The sequence below is a fragment of the Lithobates pipiens genome, unplaced genomic scaffold (genome assembly GCF_037356315.1).
Source record: "Lithobates pipiens isolate NorthernLeopardFrog02 unplaced genomic scaffold, aLitPip1_a1.2 Scaffold_8, whole genome shotgun sequence".
In the NCBI taxonomy this organism is placed as follows: Eukaryota; Metazoa; Chordata; class Amphibia; order Anura; family Ranidae; genus Lithobates; species Lithobates pipiens.
This window is the reverse complement of record NW_027507903.1, coordinates 526,882,616-526,905,104: the sequence shown is the minus strand read 5'-3', so window position 1 is coordinate 526,905,104 and position 22,489 is coordinate 526,882,616.

The following is a 22,489-nucleotide window of genomic DNA, read 5'->3' as shown; positions in this document are numbered from 1 at the left end:
ACAGAAGTTGTGAGCACTTCTCATTTATATTTAGGCCTTTGGTGTTCAAAGAAATCAGCTTGACGGTGTAATGATTAGTTACAACTGTGGGGGAGGTCCTGATGGTTAGAAGTTGGTGGTCGCTTGTCTGTTGCTCAGTGGGGGAGGGAATTAAGAGAGGTTGGAGTGGTTAAAGAGGGGAAGAGGAAAAAGTGAGGGGGTGAGGATAAAGGGGGACTCTTTGTATGGAGGTAAGGGGTTTACTGTAGTGTGGTGGGGGAGTGGGGGGAGGAGGGCAAAAGAGGCCTGTAGGATAAAGGGTTAGAGGTGGCTCATTCCAGTCTTTTAATCATGTGCAGGAGAAGTCTACTTTTTTTTTAACTATTCCAAACATTATTAGGTGTTTAAAGTTCAGATCAGTAAAACTAAACATTACTTAATAAATGCACTCCAAAAGAGATACAGTGGTGTGAAAAAGTGTTTGCCCCCTTCCTCATTTCCTGTTCCTTTGCATGTTTGTCACACTTAAGTGTTTCGGAACATCAAACCAATTTAAACAATAGTCAAGGACAACACAAGTAAACACAAAATGCAATTTGTAAATGAAGGTGTTTATTATTAAAGGTGAAAAAAAATCCAAACCATCATGGCCCTGTGTGAAAAAGTGATTGCCCCCTAAACCTAATAACTGGTTGGGCCACCCTTAGCAGCAACAACTGCAACCAAGCGTTTGCGATAAAGTGCAATGAGGCTTTTACAGCGTCCTGGAGGAATTTTGGCCCACTCATCTTTGCAGAATTGTCCTAATTCAGTTACATTAGAGGGTTTTCGAGCATGAACGGCCTTTTTAAGGTCATACCACAACATCTCAATAGGATTCAGGTCAGGACTTTGGCTAGGCCACTCCAAAGTCTTCATTTTGTTTTTCTTCAGCCATTCGGTGGTGGACTTGCTGGTGTGTTTAGGATCATTGTCCTGCTGCAGAACCCAAGTTCGTTTCAGCTTGAGTACACGAACAGATGGTCGGACATTCTCCTTCAGGATCTCTTGGTAGACAGCAGAATTCATAGTTCCAGCCCCAGACCATCACACTACCACCACCATATTTTACTGCTGGTATAATGTTCTTTTTCTTAAATGCAGTGTTCCTTCTACGCCAGATATACTTGGACACACACCTTCCAAAGAGTTCCACTTTTGTCTCATCGGTCCACAGAATGTTGTCCCAAAAGTCTTGGGGATCATCAAGATGTGTTGTGGAGAAATTGAGACGAGCTTTGATGTTCTTTTTGCTCAGCAGTGGTTTTCTCCTTGGAACTCTGCCATGCAGGCCATTTTTGCCCAGTCTTTTCCTGATGGTGGAGGCATGAACGCTGACCTTAACTGAGGCAAGTGAGGCCTGCAGTTCCTTGGACGTTGTTGTGGGGTCTTTTGTGACCTCTTGGATGAGTCGTCGCTGCGCTCTTGGGGTAATTTTGGGCGGCCGGCCACTCCTGGGAAGGTTCACCACTGTTCCATGTCTTCGCCATTTGTGGATAATGGCTCTCACTGTGGTTCGCTGGATTCCCAAAGCTTTGGAAATGGCTTTATAACCCTTTCCAGACTGATAGATCTCAATTACTTTCTTTCTCAATTGTTCCTGAATTTCTTTGGGTCTCGGCATGATGTGTAGCTTTTAAGGATCTTCTGGTGGACCTTACTGTGTCAAGCAGCTCCTATTTAAGTGATGCCTTGATTGTGAACAGGTGTGGCAATAATCAGGCCTGGGTGTGGCTAGAGAAATTGAACTCAAGTGTGGACAACCACAGTTATAGTATGTTTTAACAAGGGGGGCAATCACTTTTTCACACAGGGCCATGATGGTTTGGATTTTTTTTTCACCTTTAATAATAAACACCTTCATTTACAAATTGCATTTTGTGTTTACTTGTGTTGTCCTTGACTATTGTTTAAATTGGTTTGATGTTCCGAAACACTTAAGTGTGACAAACATGCAAAGGAACAGGAAATGAGGAAGGGGGCAAACACTTTTTCACACCACTGTACATTAGGCCTCTTGCACACCAGTGGACTGATCTTTTCCACCTGTCTTTTTTTAGGCAGACCCAATCAAACCACCCATTGTTGTCTATGGGGAGGTGGATATAAAATCACATATGTCAGTTTACACCTGCCTGCATCCAATCCAATTCGGACCACCAAAAACTGACAGATGGGGGTCCATCCCCAATCCGTCTAGCAGAAGGGATCGTATGACGGTCAGATGGAAACAGACAGTCGGTCCGTTTCCATCTGACCACCCCATAGAGAACAAAGGGCTGTGTTCACTATGCAGAGCAGACATGGACCTGTCATCCACCTGGTCAGTAGGCATCAGCAGACAAGTCGCCCACTGAGTCTGCCTCATGTGAAAGGGGCCTAATGTTTAAGTTCTAACCATTCCTTGTCAGAAATACAGTATATGGCAAAATGATAATGTAATGCTGAGCATTCTATCAATAGCATTAACAAAGCAGTTTTTTTTTCTCTGTGTCCCTCATGTAACAGTTGTATTACCTGTTGATCCTGGCTGTTGGGCAATAAGGAGAAATAAAGTGGTTAAACATCTGGGAGAGAGAATCCCCTAGGAGTAAACCTCAGCAAGCCGTTTAGCCGAGTTAAGGATGAGCAAATAATAAAATAATAAATAATAATAATAATAATAAATAAATAAGTAGAAGGCACCATTTGGTCAGGCATATATAATAGGTACAGGAGAATAGGAGATACAAAATCATATTAACTCATGTGTGCTCAAACTGTGGCCCTCCGGCTGTTGTGGAACTACAAGTCCCATGTGGCATTGCAAGGCTGACAGTTACAAGCATGAATTTCACAGGTTTAGTACCGATGTGTTAATCAACTCAATATCTCATCTACCAGTAGTATAAGCATTAATCACTCAGAAGTCCTCCTACTGAAATCCTGTTGCTTAAAGTGGAGTTCCAGGCTTTTTATGTTTATTAAAAGTCAGCAGCTACAAAAAGTGTAGTTGCTGACTTTTAATAAACAGACACTTACCTGTTCCACGGTCCAGCAATGCGGCCTAACGGAGGGTCGCTCCTCTCCCCCTCCTCTCCATTGGCGCCTCCATTGCCACTCTGGGCACCCGGCCATGACAGCTTTCGTCTTCACAGCCGGGCACGCAGGGCTTATATGCGAGTCATGATGTGCTCCCAGAGTGGACAGACGATCTCCTGGGACCTGTTACGTGTCCCAGGAGATTGCCTAGAGGAAGGGGCCACCTAAGGCGAAAGGAGGAGTCGCCTTGGCAGTCCTTGGGCAGAAGGAGGAAGTGGGACAAGAAGCCCCCACTCCCCCCCAAAAAAATGACATGCCAAATGTGGCATGTAAGGGGGCGAGGTGTGCTTAAAGAGGAAGTTCCATTTTTGGGTGGAACTCTGCTTTAAGCCAGTTAAACATATCCTCAGAGTGATTAAAGCAAAGTGTATGGTCACCATCAGTGAATAATAGCCAAGTGGGGTACAGCATTTTATTTTGAATATTGAGTGCATTCAATCTGCTCTTGACCTCAAGACATTTAGTGTGCTGCTTGGACATTTCTGGGGATTGACCCTGGCACTTGATCTTTTATTTTTCCCTTCCTTTTAAAAGTCGAGCAGCGGAAGTTGCAGTTTCATGGGTTGAAATAAATCATTTGGAAGTACTATACTACTGAAAGCCGCATTTGGCCACTCTGTCCATAGGGTGACACAACACTGTTGTGTGATTGTACTGTAGAATGAACAGCACTTTCACCCATTTACAAGATGTAGAAAAATAACTGATCTATTGCAGGATCAACAGGTAGTAACTATGTTCCATGGCGGAAAAACTAAAAAATTCTGTGTTTGACAGACTGCATAATAATTTTTTTTATTTTGCCCATAATTGCATTTTAAGTGAATGTTATTATTATTATTATTATTAGGTTAATTCCCAGATAAAAAAAAACTTCTACAATGTCAGTACATTTTCAAGACTTTTGACATTTTCATACAGCTTTTGTTGAATGTATATTCTTCTATTTTCCCTCTTCTTTAAATATCTATCTCAACTTTTTGTGTCCCACTCAGTTTGTTCTATATTTACATCAATCTATATATACATTTAATACAGAGATTATTCTCATTTATAGAATGGCTTTTTTTCAGATATACAGTGTCCATATAGTCTTCGCGTGGTTCTTCCTCCTTACTCCCAATCTTGAGGTTTCTACTATATCTTCCATACCCATTCATTCTTTATGCCCATCCCGTATGGATGATTACATTATTATCAAAACATTTAAACAATTTAATTTATTTCATATCGGATTTTATAACTCCTTGTGGCTACTAAATTAATGGGTATGGATGCAAATAATGAACTTTGTGCATGTATTTTATATATACGGTACGTTTTAATTTATATCACATTCTATTTTTTTCATATGCGTATACAAATAATTTTTATTTCTCATATTTACACCGATATACATATAGGTAGCATTCTAGTTATTTAGTGTTTCATTGTACACTTATTATATAGATACAGATACATATTTTTTCCTTTCTACACAAATGCACTTTATATATGTAAATGTTTTTAATGATGTATTTATTGAATGTATATAAATGAGTAACACTAATAATAATCACATTTTTTTTCTATAGCAATATACATGCACATTCATCCAGCACTTATAGTTATATAAAATTAACTATTTCATTTTCAGGTTAATTTTAAGTTAATTCACCTGGACACATAAATGTGCCCTTATACTCAACCACACATGTTTGTCATTTACCACATTTTATTTAAATAATCTATTAGCTTCAATTAAATACACAATTGATTGCATGTTTAATATGCACTATTATATATTTTTAGCAAAGTTTTGTGGTTGTATAGCTATGACTAAGCACTGTTGAAAGTGTGAAACGCATCATATTTTTTATCCTGTATCCTGCTGTGGTTTTGTACTTTTGTTATTTTGCACAATAACAGCCTTTTTATTGAAGTGCAGCTGTCCAGACCTTCCCTCTTCTATTTGCTATATGCTTACCCTGCACCTGATGCTTCCAACTTGAGGAGAGTGCCATTTCCACACATCCACCTGGAGCGGTGCACTGCTCCCTTCCTCAATTATTTTTTTTACATTCAGCTGTCAGCGGGAAACCCTGCAGACAGTTGATGTCTCATCTGTTGTTAAGGACACAGTGGTTGCCTGCTCTTTAACAACTGGCTATTTATAGTTTTTATTAAAGATAAAAAAAACGCATAAAAACTGCATGCAAAAATGCACCAAAATGACATGTTCTAAAATGCCTGAAAAATGCAATATCGCAATGGCATAGCTGTGAACCTAGCCTGAAATGTGGGCTTTGTTTAACAGCTTGCTTAATGGGCACTTAAACCCCCCTCAGTCCCAGACCAATTTTCAGCTTTCAGCGCTGATGCACTTTGAATGACAATTGCGCGGGCATACAACACTGTACCCAAATGAAATTTTTATCATTTTTTTCCCACAAATAGAGCTTTCTTTTGGTGGTATTTAGTTACAGCTCAGAGTTTTATTTTTTGCTAAACAAACAAAAAAAATGCAAAAAAAAAAAAATCATGTTTTAATAGTTTGTTATAAAATTTTGCAAACGGGTCATTTTTCTCCTTCATTGAAGTGCGCTGATTAGGCGGCACTGATAGGCTGCACTGGTGGGCACTGATGGGCTGCATTGGTGGGCACTGATAGGCTGCATTGGTGGGCACTGATAGGCTGCACTGGTGGGCACTGATAGGCATAGTTAAGGCGGCACTAATAGGCACAGATAAGGCGGCACCGATGGGCACAGATAAGGTGGCACTGATGGGCAATGATGGGCACAGATAATATGGCACGGATGGGTGGCACGGATGGGCACTGATAGGTACCACTGATAGATGGGACTGATGGGCACTGATAGGTGGCACTGATAGGTGGCTCTGATAGGTGGCACTGCTGGGCACTGGTAGATGACACTGATGGGCACGGATATGTGGCACTGGGGTGCAGCACCTTTGAGGCAGATTGTGGGCACTGTAGGTGGCACTGTGGGTGGCACTGCTGGGTGGCACTGTGGGCACTGCTGGGTGGAACTGTGGGCACTGCTGGGTGGCACTGACGGGGGGCACTTACTTTTAATAAGTGTGGCACTGCAGGGGGCAGGTGGGCGCTGTCAGCGCGAGGAGGAATAATAGCCGATTACCGGCTCCGTTATATCACATGATCAGCTGTCATTGGCTGACAGCTGATCACGTGATAAGGGGTCAGGATCGACCCCTTGCACGGATCGGTGATCAGGCGAGTCTCATGGACTCGCCGATCACAGAGCGCGCCGCGCGCGCCCCTCAGGGGGCGCGCAGGCCGCTCGTACACAGGACTACGTCTATTGACGTCGTCCCGGAAAAGGAGATCCGCGCTGTAGCCGTCATTTGGCTATAGCGCGGATCTCAAGTTAACCGTTTTGTGAGCATTATGTTAAGCTTATTAAGCCATGTTGCATTGTGCTAAATGCATGTTTAAAGCTACAGCTAGTAATCCCATTAAAACATATTTAAAGCTAAAAGGCATACAAATCGGTTTGCTCTATCCCTGACCTAATGAAGTAGCTAAGGTTTTAATTGTCATTTTACATACAGTTTTAGTTATTTCTGTTTTAACTGTTTTGCAGAAAAGCATGATTTTAATTTTAGATCTATTCAATATTTTGTTTTTACTTGGCAGTTTAATCTTTTACTTTTAATGACAATTTGTGGATTATTGTGTTAGTGCACAACATATAAAACAAATAAAAAAAAGTATAAATAATATAGATCATGCAAGTCAACAATAATGCAGTGCCTTTTTCATGTTTTGTTGCCTCAAAACCTGGAATTAGCATGGATTGTTTAAGGATTTGCATCATTTAATTTACAGAACATGCCCACAACTTTGAAGATTTTCCCCCCCCTAAAGTCAATACTTTGTAAAGCCACCTTTTGCGGCTATCACAGCTCCAAGTCGCTTTGGATAAGTCTCTATGAACTTGTCACATCTTACTGTACCACTGGGATGTTTGCCCATTCCTCCACACAATACTGCTCCAGCTCCTTCAAGTTGAATGGTTTGCGCTTGTGAACAGCAATCTTTATTGAATTGAGGCCTGGGCTTTGACTAGGCCATTCTAACACATTTACGTGTTTCCTCTTAAACCACTCAAGTGTTGCTTTAGCAGTGTGTTTGGGATCATTGTCCTGCTGGAAGGTGAACCTCTATCCTAGCCTCAAATCACACACAGAGTGGTACAGGTTTTGCTCAAGAATATCCCTGTATTTAGCACCATCCATCTTTCCCTCAACTCTGACCAGTTTCCCAGTCCCAACTGCTGAAAAACATCCCCACAGCATGATACTGCCACCACCATGTTTCACTGTGTTCTTTGGGTGATGTGTGTGTTGGGTTTGCACCAGACATAGCGTTTTCTTTGATGGCCAAAAAGTAAAATTTTAGTCTCATCAGACCAGAGCACCTTTCTCCATACATTTTGGGAGTCTCCCACGTCTCTTTTCGCAAACTCAAAACATGCCATTTTGTTTTTTGCTGAAAGTAATGGCTTTCTTCTGTCCACCCTGCCATACAGCCCAACTTTATGGAGTGTATGGATTATTGTCATCCTTTGTACAGATACTCCAGTCTCTGCTGTGGAACTCTGCAGCTCCTCCAAGGTTACCTTAGGTCTCTGTGCTGCTTCTCTGATTAATGCCCTCCTTGCCCCGTCCGTGAGTTTTGGTGTACGGCCATCTCTTGGCAGGTTTGCTGTTGTGCCATGTTCTTTCCATTTGGCTATGATAGATTTGATGGTGCTCCTAGGGATCATCAACGATTTGCTTAATTTTTTATAACCTAACCCTGACTTGTACTTCTCAACAACATTGTCCCTTACTTGTTTGGAGAGTTCCTTGGTTTTCATGGCGGTGTTTGGTTAGTGGTGCCTCTCGCTTAGGTGTTGCAGCCTCTGGGGACTTTCAAAAATGTGTGTATATGTAATGACAGATTATGTGACACTAATGCCGAGTACACATGTAGCCAACTATCCGGCGGACTTAATCGGGCGGACTTCCCGCCGGACTTTCCGAACGGGCTACTTGCCCACACATGGCACTTTTTCAGCAGAATAATACGGCGTACTAAGTCCGCCGGACTATCCGCCGTACCTTTGAAATGAACGGACTCGCCCACACACGCGGAGGAAAGTCCGCTCATTTTGAGCGCGTCTCCAGGTAGCCGGGGCCAGCGAAGGAGGCGTCGCTGGCCCCGTCACCTGGTATGGACTTAAAGGGGAACCCCAACGCCGAAAAAATCGGCGTGGGGTCCCCCCAGGTCCACATCACACCCTTGTCCGAGCACGCTACCCGGCCGGCCAGGAAAGGGGGGACGAGCGAGCGCCCCCCCCCCTCCTGAGCCGTATCAGGCCGCGCGCCCTCAACATTGGGGGTGCCTTAGGGAAGGGGGGGCTGCGCGGCCCCCCCACCCCAAAGCACCTTGTCCCCATGTTGATGAGGACAAGGGCCTCTTCCTGACAACCGTGGCTGTTGGTTGTTGGGGTCTGCGGGCGGGGGGCTTATCAGAATCCGGGAGCCCCCTTTAATAAGGGGGCCCCCGGATCCCGGCCCCCTACCCTATGTGAATGAGTATGGGGTACAATTTACCCCTACCCATTCACCTGTAAATAAAAGTAAAAAAAACACAACACACAAGGGTTAAAATAGTTTATTGCACAGCTCCGAGGGTCTTCTGTCTGTCTTCGGGGGTCTTCTCGCCGGACTCCTCCGCTATCTTCTGCTAGCTCTTTTGCTAGCGGAGGAGCCCAGCTTTCTTCTTCGCCGCCGCCCTCTTCTTCTGACTTCGGGGGTCTTGTCCCCCTCTTTGGTTCTTCTTGCCGGGCCACCGCACCTTCTTCTAGCTCTTTTACAGGCGGTGGCCCGGTCCCCAAGGCACCCCCCATGTTGAGGGCACGCGGCCTGGTACGACTCAGGAGGGGGGTGCTCGCTCGTCCCCCCTTTCCTGGCCGGCCGGGTAGCGTGCTCGGACAAGGGTCTGATGTGGACCTGGGGGGACCCCACGCCAATTTTTTCAGCATTGGGGTTCCCCTTTAAGTCCATATCAGGTGACGGGGCCAGCGACGCCTCCTTCGCTGGCCCCGGCTACCTGGAGACGCACTCAAAATGAGCAGACTTTTCTCCGGGCGGGAAAAGTCTGTTCATTTCAAAAGTACGGCGGACTGGCATACACAAGGCCGGATTGTCCGCTGAAATGCGAGTCCGACGGAAAGATTGGAGTGCAAAACTACTTTCTAAGTCCACCGTACTTTTAGGTAAAAAAAGTCCGCCGGAGGCTACACACGGTGGGATTGTCCGGACTTTTCCACCGGATTGTTTGATCGTGTGTAAGCGGCATTGGTTTGCACACAGGTGGACATCATTTCACTAATTATGTGACTTCTGAAGGTAATTGGTTGCCCAGGAGCTTATTATGGGCTTCATGACAAAGGGGGTAAATACATACACACATGGCAATTATTCGTTTTTTATTTCTGAAAAATAGTTTTATGTATATATTTCTCAAATTTTACTTCACTATCTTGGACTATTGTGTTCTGATCCATCACATATAATTCAGATAAAAAAAAACCCATTGAACTAAAGGCTGTAATGTAACAAAATAGGTAAAAAGCCAAGGGGGGGGGGGGGGGGGGTGAATACTTTTGCAAGGCACTGTATATTTTTCTTTTATGAGTTAGTGATTTTAGAAATATATTGCTTTTCCGTCTTTCAGTGCTTGTGTGGACCAGAATATTATGCATGTAAAGTAAAAACTATTTTGATGTACCAGTATTCTTATACAGCATTTGGAAGACAAATTATAATATTTCAAAAAGATTTTGGGCTGTAGGGGGTAATGATTCTGACAACCAACAGGGCAGTGAATGTGTTCTGGACAACATAATAGCCATTCCTCCAACAGACCTCGCTTTGCCACAATTTTTTTTTTCCATCCACTTCGCTTAAGTGAAATTTGCTGTCACCTGTTGTGAAAGCATTTGCAACATTCAATATGCAGGTAGGAAAGCAGGTCACATAAAATTCCATACGTAAGTATACCCATATATCTTTTTGGTGTATACTGCTGAAATAAAGTGTAACTCCAAATAGATAATAAAATCAAAACTGTGACAAATCAAGTTGGATAATGTGCATATAATGTTATTTTACATTTTTCAGTTGTTGCTTTTTTTTTGCCTAACTCTTTGCTGTTCTCCAAGGCTAATGATTTAGATCTGTCAACCCGGTGACACCACAAATACAATAATAAAATGGTGGAAATTCAACTACTTCCTGTGCTACCTTTGCAATGGAGGTTGATTTCTTCTGTGAATTTAGCACAATACAATTCAACAGTTTACAGAATGCAATATGTATGTATATATATATATATATATATATATATATATATATATATATATATATATATATATATATATACATATTATTATTATTATTATAACAGTTTACGTAACGCTTTACAATGACAACAGCATATATGTATATAACAGTTTATATACTGTATATACATATAGCTGCTATACCCAATGTTGGAGGGCCAATAAAAGTGTGGCTTCCACACTATTCTGATACTTGTTTATATATATATATCAGCCATAACATTATGACCACTGGCAGGTAACGTGGATAGTTCCACAGTGTAAAATGAAGCCACAGATGGATAATCTGATGAAGTAAAAAGGCCAACCAGTTGGCACCCAAAACAGTGAACACCACCACCTAGAATGCACGCTTACCAGAGGCAAGCTAATTAAAGCTTGTAACAGGAGGAGAGTATAGCCACACCTCAGCTATGCAGCGATTAATTCAGAGCAAGCAGGATACTCCGTCCAAATTGGCCATAAGCGATCAAGCATTATACCCCAAAATATATGTTTTATATATATATAAAAGATATCTCCATTGGACTGTTTATTTTCTATTTAATTTTACACACAATGCCATGTTGTAGTTTGTATTTTTTATTCACTAATTAATCATTTACTCACTTATTAATGATGTATGGACTTTTTATTCATTTAGATTATATGTTTTGTTAGTTTTAGCGCAGCCCATCTTTTTCTATTTTGCATGGTTATTTGTGTTTATCTCGCAATTTTTTGGCTGCAGCTGTATATTCACAATTATTTAGGTGTATCATTAGTTAGCTTTTTTAGTATTCCTTTTTTGTGTTTCAGGTAACATGAATAACATACTTTTTTGTGACCATGGCACCTGATGGTGGATGGGTTATATTATGCAGCAGGCATCAGGTAAACATGTTATCCCTGAAGTTGATATGTTGTGTAATGGATAGACAACTGGGTCAGAGCATCTCTAAAACTGCAGCTTTTGTGGAATTTTCTCAGTCTGCAGCGGTCAGGACCTGCCAAAAATTGGTCCAAGGTAGGAAAACTGGAAAACCAGTGACAAGGTCATGGGTTGGTAAAGGCTCATGGATGCAAGTGGGGAGTGAAGGCTGGCCTATGTAGTCTCATCCAATAGATGAGCTACTGTAGCTCAGATTGATGAAAAAATTAATGCTGGTTCCCATAGAAAGCTGTCAGAACTGTATATGGGGCTAATGCAGAGTATGAACAGTGATCTTTCATCTCCAATGAACAGTCTCCTCCCTCCTTCAGTTAGAACACACACTAGGGAACACATTAACCCTTTTATCGCCCCCTAGTATTAACCCCTTCACTGCCTGTGACAGTTTTACAGTAATCAATACATTTTCATAACACTGAACACTGTAAAAATGGCAATGGTCCCAAAAATTGTCAAAATTGTCTGACATAATGTCGCAATCCCAATAAAAATCGTGGATCGCCTCCATTACTAGCAAAAAAAAAAAAATAATAATAAAATTCATAGTCAAATTCAAGTCAAAATTCATAGTAAAATTCAAGTCTATTCCCTATTTTGTAGACGCTATAACTTTTGCGCAAACCAATCAGTATACACTTATTCCATTTTTTTTTACCAAAAATATGTAGAAGAATAGATATAGTCCTAAAATGAGGAAAACATTGTTTTTTTTATATATATATTTGGGGGATATTTATTATAGCAAAAAGTAAAAAATATTGAGTTTTTTTTCAAAATTTACGCTCTTTTTTTGTTTATAGAGCAAAAAATAAAATCCACAGAGGCGATAAAATACCACCAAAAGAAAGCTCTATTTGTGAGGAAAAAAACATGCCAATTTTGTTTGGGTGCAACATCGTATGACTGCGCAATTGTCAGTTAAAGTGACGCAGTGCCGAGTCGCAAAAAGTGCTCTGGTCAGCAAGGGGGTAAAATCTATCGGGGCTAAAGTGGTTAAAATGTTTTTAAACTCTGTTTTTATTTTTATTTAGAAATATCTAGTAATTTGCAGGTTAATAAGATTAATAGTGCAACAAATTATTTAAATTGCTTTTAGAGAACTTCCTGTGACATTGTAATGAGCTTTACTACTTTTTATTACCCCTTCCTGATCCACCTTCTTAAAAGGAAGACAGGAAGACTCTGTATAATATAGAAACTTCATTCACCCTTCAAACTCCTCTAGCATCAAACAATGCTGAAAAACGATGTATGTGAGTGTATCTCCAAGTCAGCATTGTTTAAACCCATGTGAAGGCAATTTGAGGCACATGAAAAAGTCAAAACATAAGGTACAGTATGTTACTAATTTATTTGCAAGAACATTTTAGGTCCCTTCCACATGGGGCGGGTTCCATTGCAGTCTGTCTGCTCAGTGGGGAACCCACTAAGCAGGGGAATGGCTGGAGCATTTTCGCTCTGCTTATGCTCTAACACAGCCCACTCTCTATGGTTGTAAACTGTCAGTTTACATCTGATTGTCATATGATTGTCATCCCTTGTCATCTGATTGTCATCCCATCCGGTCCATCAGATGGATGGGGAATGGATCCCCATCGGTCTTCTTTTAGCTGATAGGACCCGATTGGATGTTGGCGGATGTCTGTTCACACCCACCACTTCATAGAGAGCAATGTATGGTCTGATCCAGTCTGCCTGTATGAAAGGGGCCTTATTGTATAGTACACTGTTTATTGTAAGTAGGGATAAGCCAAACACTCCCCGGTTTGGTTCGCAGCAGAACATGCGAATAGACAAAAATGTGTTTGAACATGCTAACACCATGAACGTCTATGGGACATGATCGTGAAAAATCAAAATTGCTAATTTTGAAGGCTTATGTGCAAGTTATTGCCATAAAAAGTGTTTGGGGATCCTTTAAATATCATGTCTGGGGGTGCCCTTAGTATACCTGTAAATTATCGCATCTTTCTAATGTTTATAACAGTGCCATAGCAAAATTAAATTTCTAAAGGAAAAAAATGTCATTTAAAACTGCTTGTGGCTGTAATGTATTGTTGGATCTTGACAATATAGATAAAATATCAAAAATACCAAAAAAAATGGCGTGGATGTCACCCCCAAAATCCATACCAGGCCCCTCAGGGATGTCACCCCCAAATCCATATGTTACCCCCAAAATCAATACCAGGCTCTTCAGGCATGTCACCCCCAAAATCCATACCAGGCCATTGTCACCAACAAAATCTATACCAGGAGTGGATGTCACTCCCAAAATCCATATCAGGCCCCCAGGCACTATATACTTTGAACAGCAGTATATATACTATACAGCCTGCCCCATATACTCTGCAGAAAATTTGGCCTTAGGTGTTGATGGAGCCCTCACAGCCCTCACAGTTACTCTTGTTGGGTGCAGGAATGGGCCTTGCTGTGAAATATTATATCAAGAATTGTAATTACATGCCCCTGTTAAACAGGGGCAGAAAAATTGGGATTCGGGCGGTGGTGTTGGTGGTGCCACAACACTGTAAGCCCTCACAGATACTTTCGTTGGGTGCAGGAATGGGCTCTGCTGTGAAATATTATATCAAAAATTGTAATCACAAGCCCCTGTTGAACAGGGGCAGAAAAATTTGGCCTTGGACAGTGGTGGTGATGCCACAACACTGTAACCTCTCACAGATACTCTTGTTGGGAACAGGAATTGTGTCAGGGAAATGGCCGTAGGAGAACGGGCTATAGTGTCAGTTGTCAGGGAGCCATCAGCAGGAGAAGGGCTCTAGGACCCAGAATCTCTGGCAGGAGAAGGACTTTAGGACCCAGTATCTCTACCAGCAGGTCACATGGGCCTATTTAAGGAAGTCTGCTGGTGTCTGCAGTTGCTGGTTTGTCAGTCTTCCTGTGTTCCTGAACCTCTGTGAAAGTTCTATTTGGATTCCTGTTGTGACCCGGCTTGTTCCTGACCTGTCTGATCTGCTCTTCTGGTTTTGACCCCCTGGCTTGCTTTACCGACTTGCTGTCTTCTCCTATACCTGATCCCGGCTAGTATCACGGACTTCGCTACAGTTATCTGTTCCTGCCTGCTTCCTGATACCAGACCTTTGATTCGTCCCCGTTTCTGCAACCTGCCTCATCCCCCTGCTGGATCTACTGTGTTTGACCCCTGGCCTGGCTTCCACTACTGCTCCTTACGCACACCTTGCCAAGTATTACCGAGGATTCTCACAGACTTTAACTCTGCTGTGCTTCCTGCATTACCTGGTGTCCTTCTGGTGCCCACCAGCTCTTATTTCCGGAATCCATCTGGCAACCTGTGCTTCTCTGGGCACTACACCCTCTGTACCCAACTTCAGGGGTGTACTGCACTCAGCCGCAAGGGGAGCCCTCTCGGCATTTCGGCCTCCAACCAGGTACGTGACAGTACAAACCAGCCATGACCGAGGCCGACGGAGGTGCTTCCCCGCTCAAAATGATGTGTCAGCAAGTCACCACCCTTACACAAGCTGTACAGAAGCTCCAGGACGGCTACTTCCAGTTGAAGGATCGGCTGCAGCATTTGCCTGTTACTCCAGCCTTGGTGGACTCTAGTTCTTCCTCCTCTAATACGGTTCCAGTTTCCTTGCCTCCTCCTGAACCACGGATACCTACACCCGAACGATTCTCCGGTGACCGGAAAAAGTTCAGGGCCTTCAAGAATGCCTGCCTACTGTACCTGGCCCTCCAACCTAGAACTTTTGCTTCGGAGTTTGTGAAAGTAGGATTTGTCATTTCTTTATTATCTGAGGGACCCCAAGCCTGGGCTCATAACCTGCTGGAACAAAAAAATTCTGCTTTGAATACTATGGACACTTTCTTTGAGGCCATGACTCTGTTGTACGATGACCCCCAGCGTGCGGCCTCCGCTGAATCTGCCTTAGTTGCTCTACGGCAAGGAAAACGCCCAGTGGAAGATTATACTGTGGATTTCTGCAGATGGTCCACTGACACTAACTGGAATGAGGCAGCACTCAGGTTCCAGTACCGCCAAGGACTGTCTGAGATCCTTAAGGATGAACTGGCTCGAGTTGCTATTCCTGACTCTCTTGATGGACTTATTCGCCTAGCCATTCAGCTTGATAGGCGCCTGCGGGAGCGGCGGTCTGAACGTGCTCAATCCTTTCAGCCTACACAGATGCTACCCAAGTTTTCTCCTGCTGTAGCACCCACAGCTGTTTGCCCTGCAACTTCTGTAAGGGAACCAAAGCAAGTTGGCCTGGCCCATTCCTCCCTTACTCTTGGGGAGAGACAACACCGCCAGCAGGCCAATCTCTGCCTGTACTGCGGAGGGGCCGGACATTTTTTGCGCAGCTGCCCCATAAGACCCAGTAAGGTCTACCCACCAACTTCCACATATCTCCAAGTCTCTGGATCCTGCCATTCTTACCTTGTTCTTCCCATCTCCTTACAAGTGGCAGAAAGGGAGATTCGGCTACAAGCAATCATTGATTCTGGGGCATGTAGCTGTTTTATGGACCTATCTCTGGCTAAGAAACTTGGTGTGCCTCTCTATGAAAAAAAGCAAAGACTTGAGGTTCTGTTGGCTGATGGTTCCCTGCCCAGTTCTGGAGTTGTCACCCAGGAAACCATGCCCATCTTCACTACCACAGATACCGGCCATCAAGAATTTGTCCGATTTGATGTCCTATGTTCCCCCATGTTTCCTATCATCTTGGGAATTCCATGGCTGCAGGCACATAACCCACAGATCAATTGGACCAAGAAGGAAATTTCTCTTTCTTCAGGATATTGCCTGCAGCATTGCTTTACTCCCAGCTCAAGTAAGCCTGTTAGCTGTCTGGCGGTGCAACCTGCTCTCAGTAATCTCCAGTATGTCCCTCCAGCTTATCATGAGTTTATAGACATTTTCGACAAGAAAAAGGCCGATGTCCTCCCACCTCACCGGCCTTATGACTGTCCAATTGAACTCCTACCGGGGGCTGAGATCCCATTTGGACGAATCTTCCCCCTATCTGAAAACGAGCTGGAGACCCTACGAGTATATATTCACGAGAACCTAGAAAAGGGGTTTATCCGACCCTCTTCTTCTCCCGCTGGGGCAGGTATATTCTTCGTGGAGAAGAAGGATGGTACATTGCGGCCGTGTGTAGATTACAGAGAAATCAATAAAATCACTGTAAAGAACAGGTACCCACTCCCTCTCATTCCTGAACTCTTTCAAAGGTTCCGAACCGCCCGGATTTTCACTAAATTGGATTTGAGGGGTGCTTATAACCTTGTCCGCATACGCCAGTGTGATGAGTGGAAAACAGCATTTCGGACACGGTTCGGCCACTTTGAATATCTTGTGATGCCGTTCGGGTTATGCAACGCCCCAGCCACGTTCCAGCATCTAGTGAACGACATTTTTCGGGAATTCCTGGATTACTTTGTAATCGTATACCTCGATGATATCCTAATTTTTTCTGCCTCTTTGGAGCTTCATCGAATCCACGTAAAAAAGGTGCTCTCAACCTTGAGAAAACATGGACTATATGTTAAGGCAGACAAATGTGATTTTGAAAAAACATCTATTCAATTCCTGGGTCTCATTATCTCCACAGAAGGAATTTCAATGGACCCAAAGAAAGTGAAAGCAATACTAGACTGGCCAGCTCCTTCAGACAAGAAAGGTGTTCAGCGCTTCGTGGGGTTCTCTAACTTCTACAGGAGGTTTGTGAAGGATTTCTCCACCACCATAGCACCCATCACTCAGCTGACCCACCAGAAGGTCCGGTTCCAGTGGTCTCCAGAAGCCCAGACAGCCTTTGACAAATTAAAGAATCTGTTCACTTCCGCCCCAATCCTACGGCACCCAGATCCGACCCTGCCTTACGTATTGGAAGTGGACGCCTCTGAAGTAGCTACAGGGGCAATCCTGTCCCAACGGCAGGGACCTAAGGCTCTTCTTCACCCCGTAGCCTTTTTCTCTCGAAAGATGAGTCCACCAGAGAGAAATTATGACGTGGGAGATAGAGAACTTCTGGCCATTAAATCTGCCCTAGAAGAATGGAGGTACTTATTGGAGGGCGCCGCTCATCCCATTATGATTTTTACAGACCATAAGAACCTGGAGTACCTCAGGACAGCCAAGCGTTTAAGACCTCGGCAAGCCCGCTGGGCTCTGTTCTTCTCCAGGTTCAATTTCCATATTACATATAGGCCAGGTTCCAAGAATGGGAAGGCAGATGCACTCTCCCGAATGTTCCCGGACACCCCTGAAATGACAGAGCCAAGTACGATCCTATCTACCCAGAATTTTTTGCTTATCCAACCTGACTTAAAGACCTTAATCAAGCAAGCATCAACCCAGTGCTCTGGATCAGAAGTGTCCTCACTGAGAAATGAAGATGGATTTTTGTGGCACCAGAATAAAATGTTTGTTCCCCAGCCAGTCAGACTCCAGGTTCTAAAGATGTCACATGACTATAAACTTGCTGGGCATTTTGGGATACGAAGAACCACTGAACTTGTTCAACGCTCATTTTGGTGGGCCAGCCTAAGACAGGACTGCAGAAAGTATGTGAACTCTTGCACCATATGCCAGCGCAGCAAGGGTTGCAATGCCAAGCCATGGGGACTTTTGAGGCCATTACCCATTCCTGAACAACCTTGGAAAGAAATATCCATGGACTTTATAGTAGACCTGCCCCCCTCTGGGGGATGCACCACCATCATGGTGGTGGTAGACCGCCTTTCCAAAATGGCACACTTCCTTCCGATGAGTGGCACACCCTCCGCCTCAGACACAGCAAACATGTTCATTAAAGAGATTGTCAGATTACATGGATTACCCGATAGTATTGTCTCCGATAGAGGGGTACAGTTCACCTCCAGGTTCTGGAGGGATCTCTGCAAATCTCTATCAATAGAAGTGTGTCTTTCCTCAGCTTACCACCCTCAGAGCAATGGTCAAACAGAGAGGACTAACCAGACCTTAGAACAGTACCTTCGGTGTTTCTGTACTTGCTCGCAGGATGACTGGATCTCCCTTCTTCCCTGTGCTGAGTTTGCATACAATAATTCTTTGCATGCAGCAATCAATCAGTCCCCTTTCTGGGCAAACTATGGATTCCATCCCTCCTTCCTTCCAAATACTATACCTGAAACTTCTGCTCCCGCTGTCCAGGATCGATTAAGGTTCATTCAATCCAACTATAAGTTGCTACAGGAGGCCATGCGAAAAGCCCAAGAGGACTATAAAAAGTTCCATGATAAAAGAAGAAGAAGGAATCCTGTCTTTAAGATTGGGGACAAGGTATGGCTTTCTTCAGTAAACCTCAAGCTCTCATGTCCCTCTCGGAAGCTCGGACCCAAATTCATCGGTCCCTTTGAAATCAAAAGAGAGATAAACCCGGTGGCTTTTGAGCTGGCACTACCCAATACTTACAAGATCCATCCAGTGTTCCACATATCCCTGCTTAAACCAGCTGTATCCAGTCCCTTCCCTGGAAGAGAAGAGCCACCTCCACCTCCAGTCTTGGTAGAAGGGGAAACAGAATTTGAGGTCGAAGCCATTATGGATTGCCGGAGGAGGGGTAGGCAGGTTCAGTACCTAATCAAATGGAAGGGGTACCCTCCCGAAGACAATTCCTGGGAGCCTGAAAACAATGTGCATGCTCCTAGACTTGTGCGAGACTTTCACAGAAGACATCCCGAAGCATTGGCCCGTTGGGGCATCCGGAGGCTGCCCCTTGGGGGGGGGCACTGTCAGGGAAATGGCCGTAGGAGAACGGGCTATAGTGTCAGTTGTCAGGGAGCCATCAGCAGGAGAAGGGCTCTAGGACCCAGAATCTCTGGCAGGAGAAGGACTTTAGGACCCAGTATCTCTACCAGCAGGTCACATGGGCCTATTTAAGGAAGTCTGCTGGTGTCTGCAGTTGCTGGTTTGTCAGTCTTCCTGTGTTCCTGAACCTCTGTGAAAGTTCTATTTGGATTCCTGTTGTGACCCGGCTTGTTCCTGACCTGTCTGATCTGCTCTTCTGGTTTTGACCCCCTGGCTTGCTTTACCGACTTGCTGTCTTCTCCTATACCTGATCCCGGCTAGTATCACGGACTTCGCTACAGTTATCTGTTCCTGCCTGCTTCCTGATACCAGACCTTTGATTCGTCCCCGTTTCTGCAACCTGCCTCATCCCCCTGCTGGATCTACTGTGTTTGACCCCTGGCCTGGCTTCCACTACTGCTCCTTACGCACACCTTGCCAAGTATTACCGAGGATTCTCATAGACTTTAACTCTGCTGTGCTTCCTGCATTACCTGGTGTCCTTCTGGTGCCCACCAGCTCTTATTTCCGGAATCCATCTGGCAACCTGTGCTTCTCTGGGCACTACACCCTCTGTACCCAACTTCAGGGGTGTACTGCACTCAGCCGCAAGGGGAGCCCTCTCGGCATTTCGGCCTCCAACCAGGTACGTGACAAATTGGCCCTGCTGTAAAAAATTAGATCAAAAATTGTAATTACATGCCACTGTTAAACAGATGCAGAAAAATTGGTGGTGGTGGTGCTACAACGCTGTAAGCCCTCACAGTTACTCTTGTTGAACGAAGGAATTGGCCCTGCATTGAAATATTATATCAACAATTGTATCTACATGCACCTGCTAAAAAGGGGCAGAAAAAAAAAAATTGGGCCTTGGGGGGTGCTGGTGCCACAACACTGTAAGCCCTCTTTTAGGGCACAGGAATGAGTCCTGCATTGAAATAGTATATCAAAAATTGTAAGTACATGCCCCTGTGATTCCATGAAGCGTGTGCTCCAGCATGAAGACTAGAGGAACAATGTCACTGATGCATGCATTGCCGCTGCTCACCATCCTTGTGGCCTCCTCAAATGGTGACAGGACAGTGCATGCATCCTTGATCAGTAGCCACTGGCGTGGCAAAAAGAAGGCAAGCTCCCCTGACCCTTTCCTGGTGTCATACTCGCACAAGTACTCATTGATGGCCCTCTGCTGTGTGTGAAGCCGCTGCAGCATTCCCAACACTGAGTTCCACCTGGCGGGCATGACACAAATGAAGCGGTTGGTGGGCAGGATGCATTCCCTTTGAATGTCAGCCAGCCGAGCACTGGCATTGCATGACCTTCAGAAATGACCACAGACTGTCCTGCCTCAGGAGATTCTGTAAGCCTAGGTACCTGCTCAAGAACCACTGCAACACCAAATTCAGGACGTGTGCCAAACATGGAACATGGATCAAGTGTGGAGAGAAGGTTGGTGCCATTGTTGCATACAACAATTCCTGGCTGAAGCTGACATGGCATCAACCACCTATGAGCCTGCCCCGTAGAGCTGACAGAATGTCTGCCCCAGTGTGGCTCCTGTCCCCAAGGCACTCAAGCACCGCATGGCATCTTTTAGCCTTACTGCTTGCGTAGCCCCTTGAACGATTATGGAGCACTGCTTGTTCAGAGGAGAAATCTGCAGAACAGGCCATAGAGGAAGAAAAAGAGGAGGCGGTGGAGGAGAGAGCTGTGGCAGAATCACTACTAGCATATTGGAGGTGTGGTGGCAGAACAAGCTCCAACAACACTGAACCCTTTCCTGCATCCTTTCCAGCTTCCAGCAGAGTTACCCAGTGCGCTGTGAAGGAAAGGTAACGTCCATGCCCATGCCTGCTGGACCATGGGTGAGCGGTAATATGAACCTTACTGCTGACCACCCTGTCCAACAAGGCCAAAACATTGCCTTTCACATGTCGGTAGAGAGCCAGAATGGCCTTTCGTGAAAAGAAATGGCATTTTGGAATCTCCCACTGACGTATAGCACATTCCACAAATTTACAAAAGGGGCAGAGTCTACCATCTGAAAAGGCAGCAGTTACAGTGCTAGCAATTTGGCCAAACTAACATTTAGACGCTGAGCATGTGGATGGCAGGGACTGAATTTCTCTTTACAGTTCAGCAAATGGGGTAGGGAAATTTGCACATAATGTTTGCTGTTCGGCGAACGGGCGAACACCCAATATTCGAATTGAACATTGAGCTCATCCCTAATTGTAAGTGTTGTATCTATTATCAAGCAGCCTGGTATTTTACAGCATCCATACTGTCCATGGTGCTGAAATATACCCTTTTACTGCTAGCATGGAATTCTATTGAATCCATGCTGTCCATGGTGCTGAAATAAAGCTTTTTATATCAAACCAGGAAATCCACAGTATCCATGCTGTATACAGTATGTTGATAAAATAACATTCTAAGATACACAAATTCATAATTTGTTTTTAGATTATTGGAAAAGTGTAAAAACTGATACCACTGGAGTCTTTGAACAGGAGACAGGCGACTTTTCTGATCTCAGAGGAGCCTTTATGCGGCTCAAGAATGTAATGATCACCCAAATTCATACCCAGTGGGACATTTTCTTTTCTTGGAGAAATACATGGCTAGGGCTATGATACCCATGAGCTTCAGATGGAATGTATTTCCTGAAAAGAATGAGAAAGATCTGCAAAATATTACTCAATATTTCAATCAGGCAGGTGTTGGATTCCTTGTTTTTATTTGAGAAAAAGAATAGAAAATAATTCAAATTAGGGTTAGATTATAACATTTCATGAATTATTATCTCCCTATTTTAAAGATGAGACCTATCTTAATTATTCTAAGGAACTCTGTGAAATTTTGGAGAAAGAGGAAACAGAACAGGAATAAGAAAATAAAAAATACACGGTCAGGGACATTACAGGTTAAAGAAAGTTGTTAAATGGCAGAAGGATCTTGATAGTAACCTTACCTTCTTGGTTAATGGAATTAAACCAGGGACTTCCATAGACCAGCCTGCCCATGTTGCACAACCTAATGGACCTAGGCCTCCAGTAGTTTCTTATATGCCTCTTAGTAAAAGTAAAGGGGAGTGTTTGATCAATAACAGCTATAACAGACCAAATAATACAACATATACCCCACAGAGTAAAGAGGGTTCCCTATGTAAAAGATGGGGCCCCCTACTACGATAGTCCCCTCCCCCTGCATGATCAATTTGCACCATTCACCCCA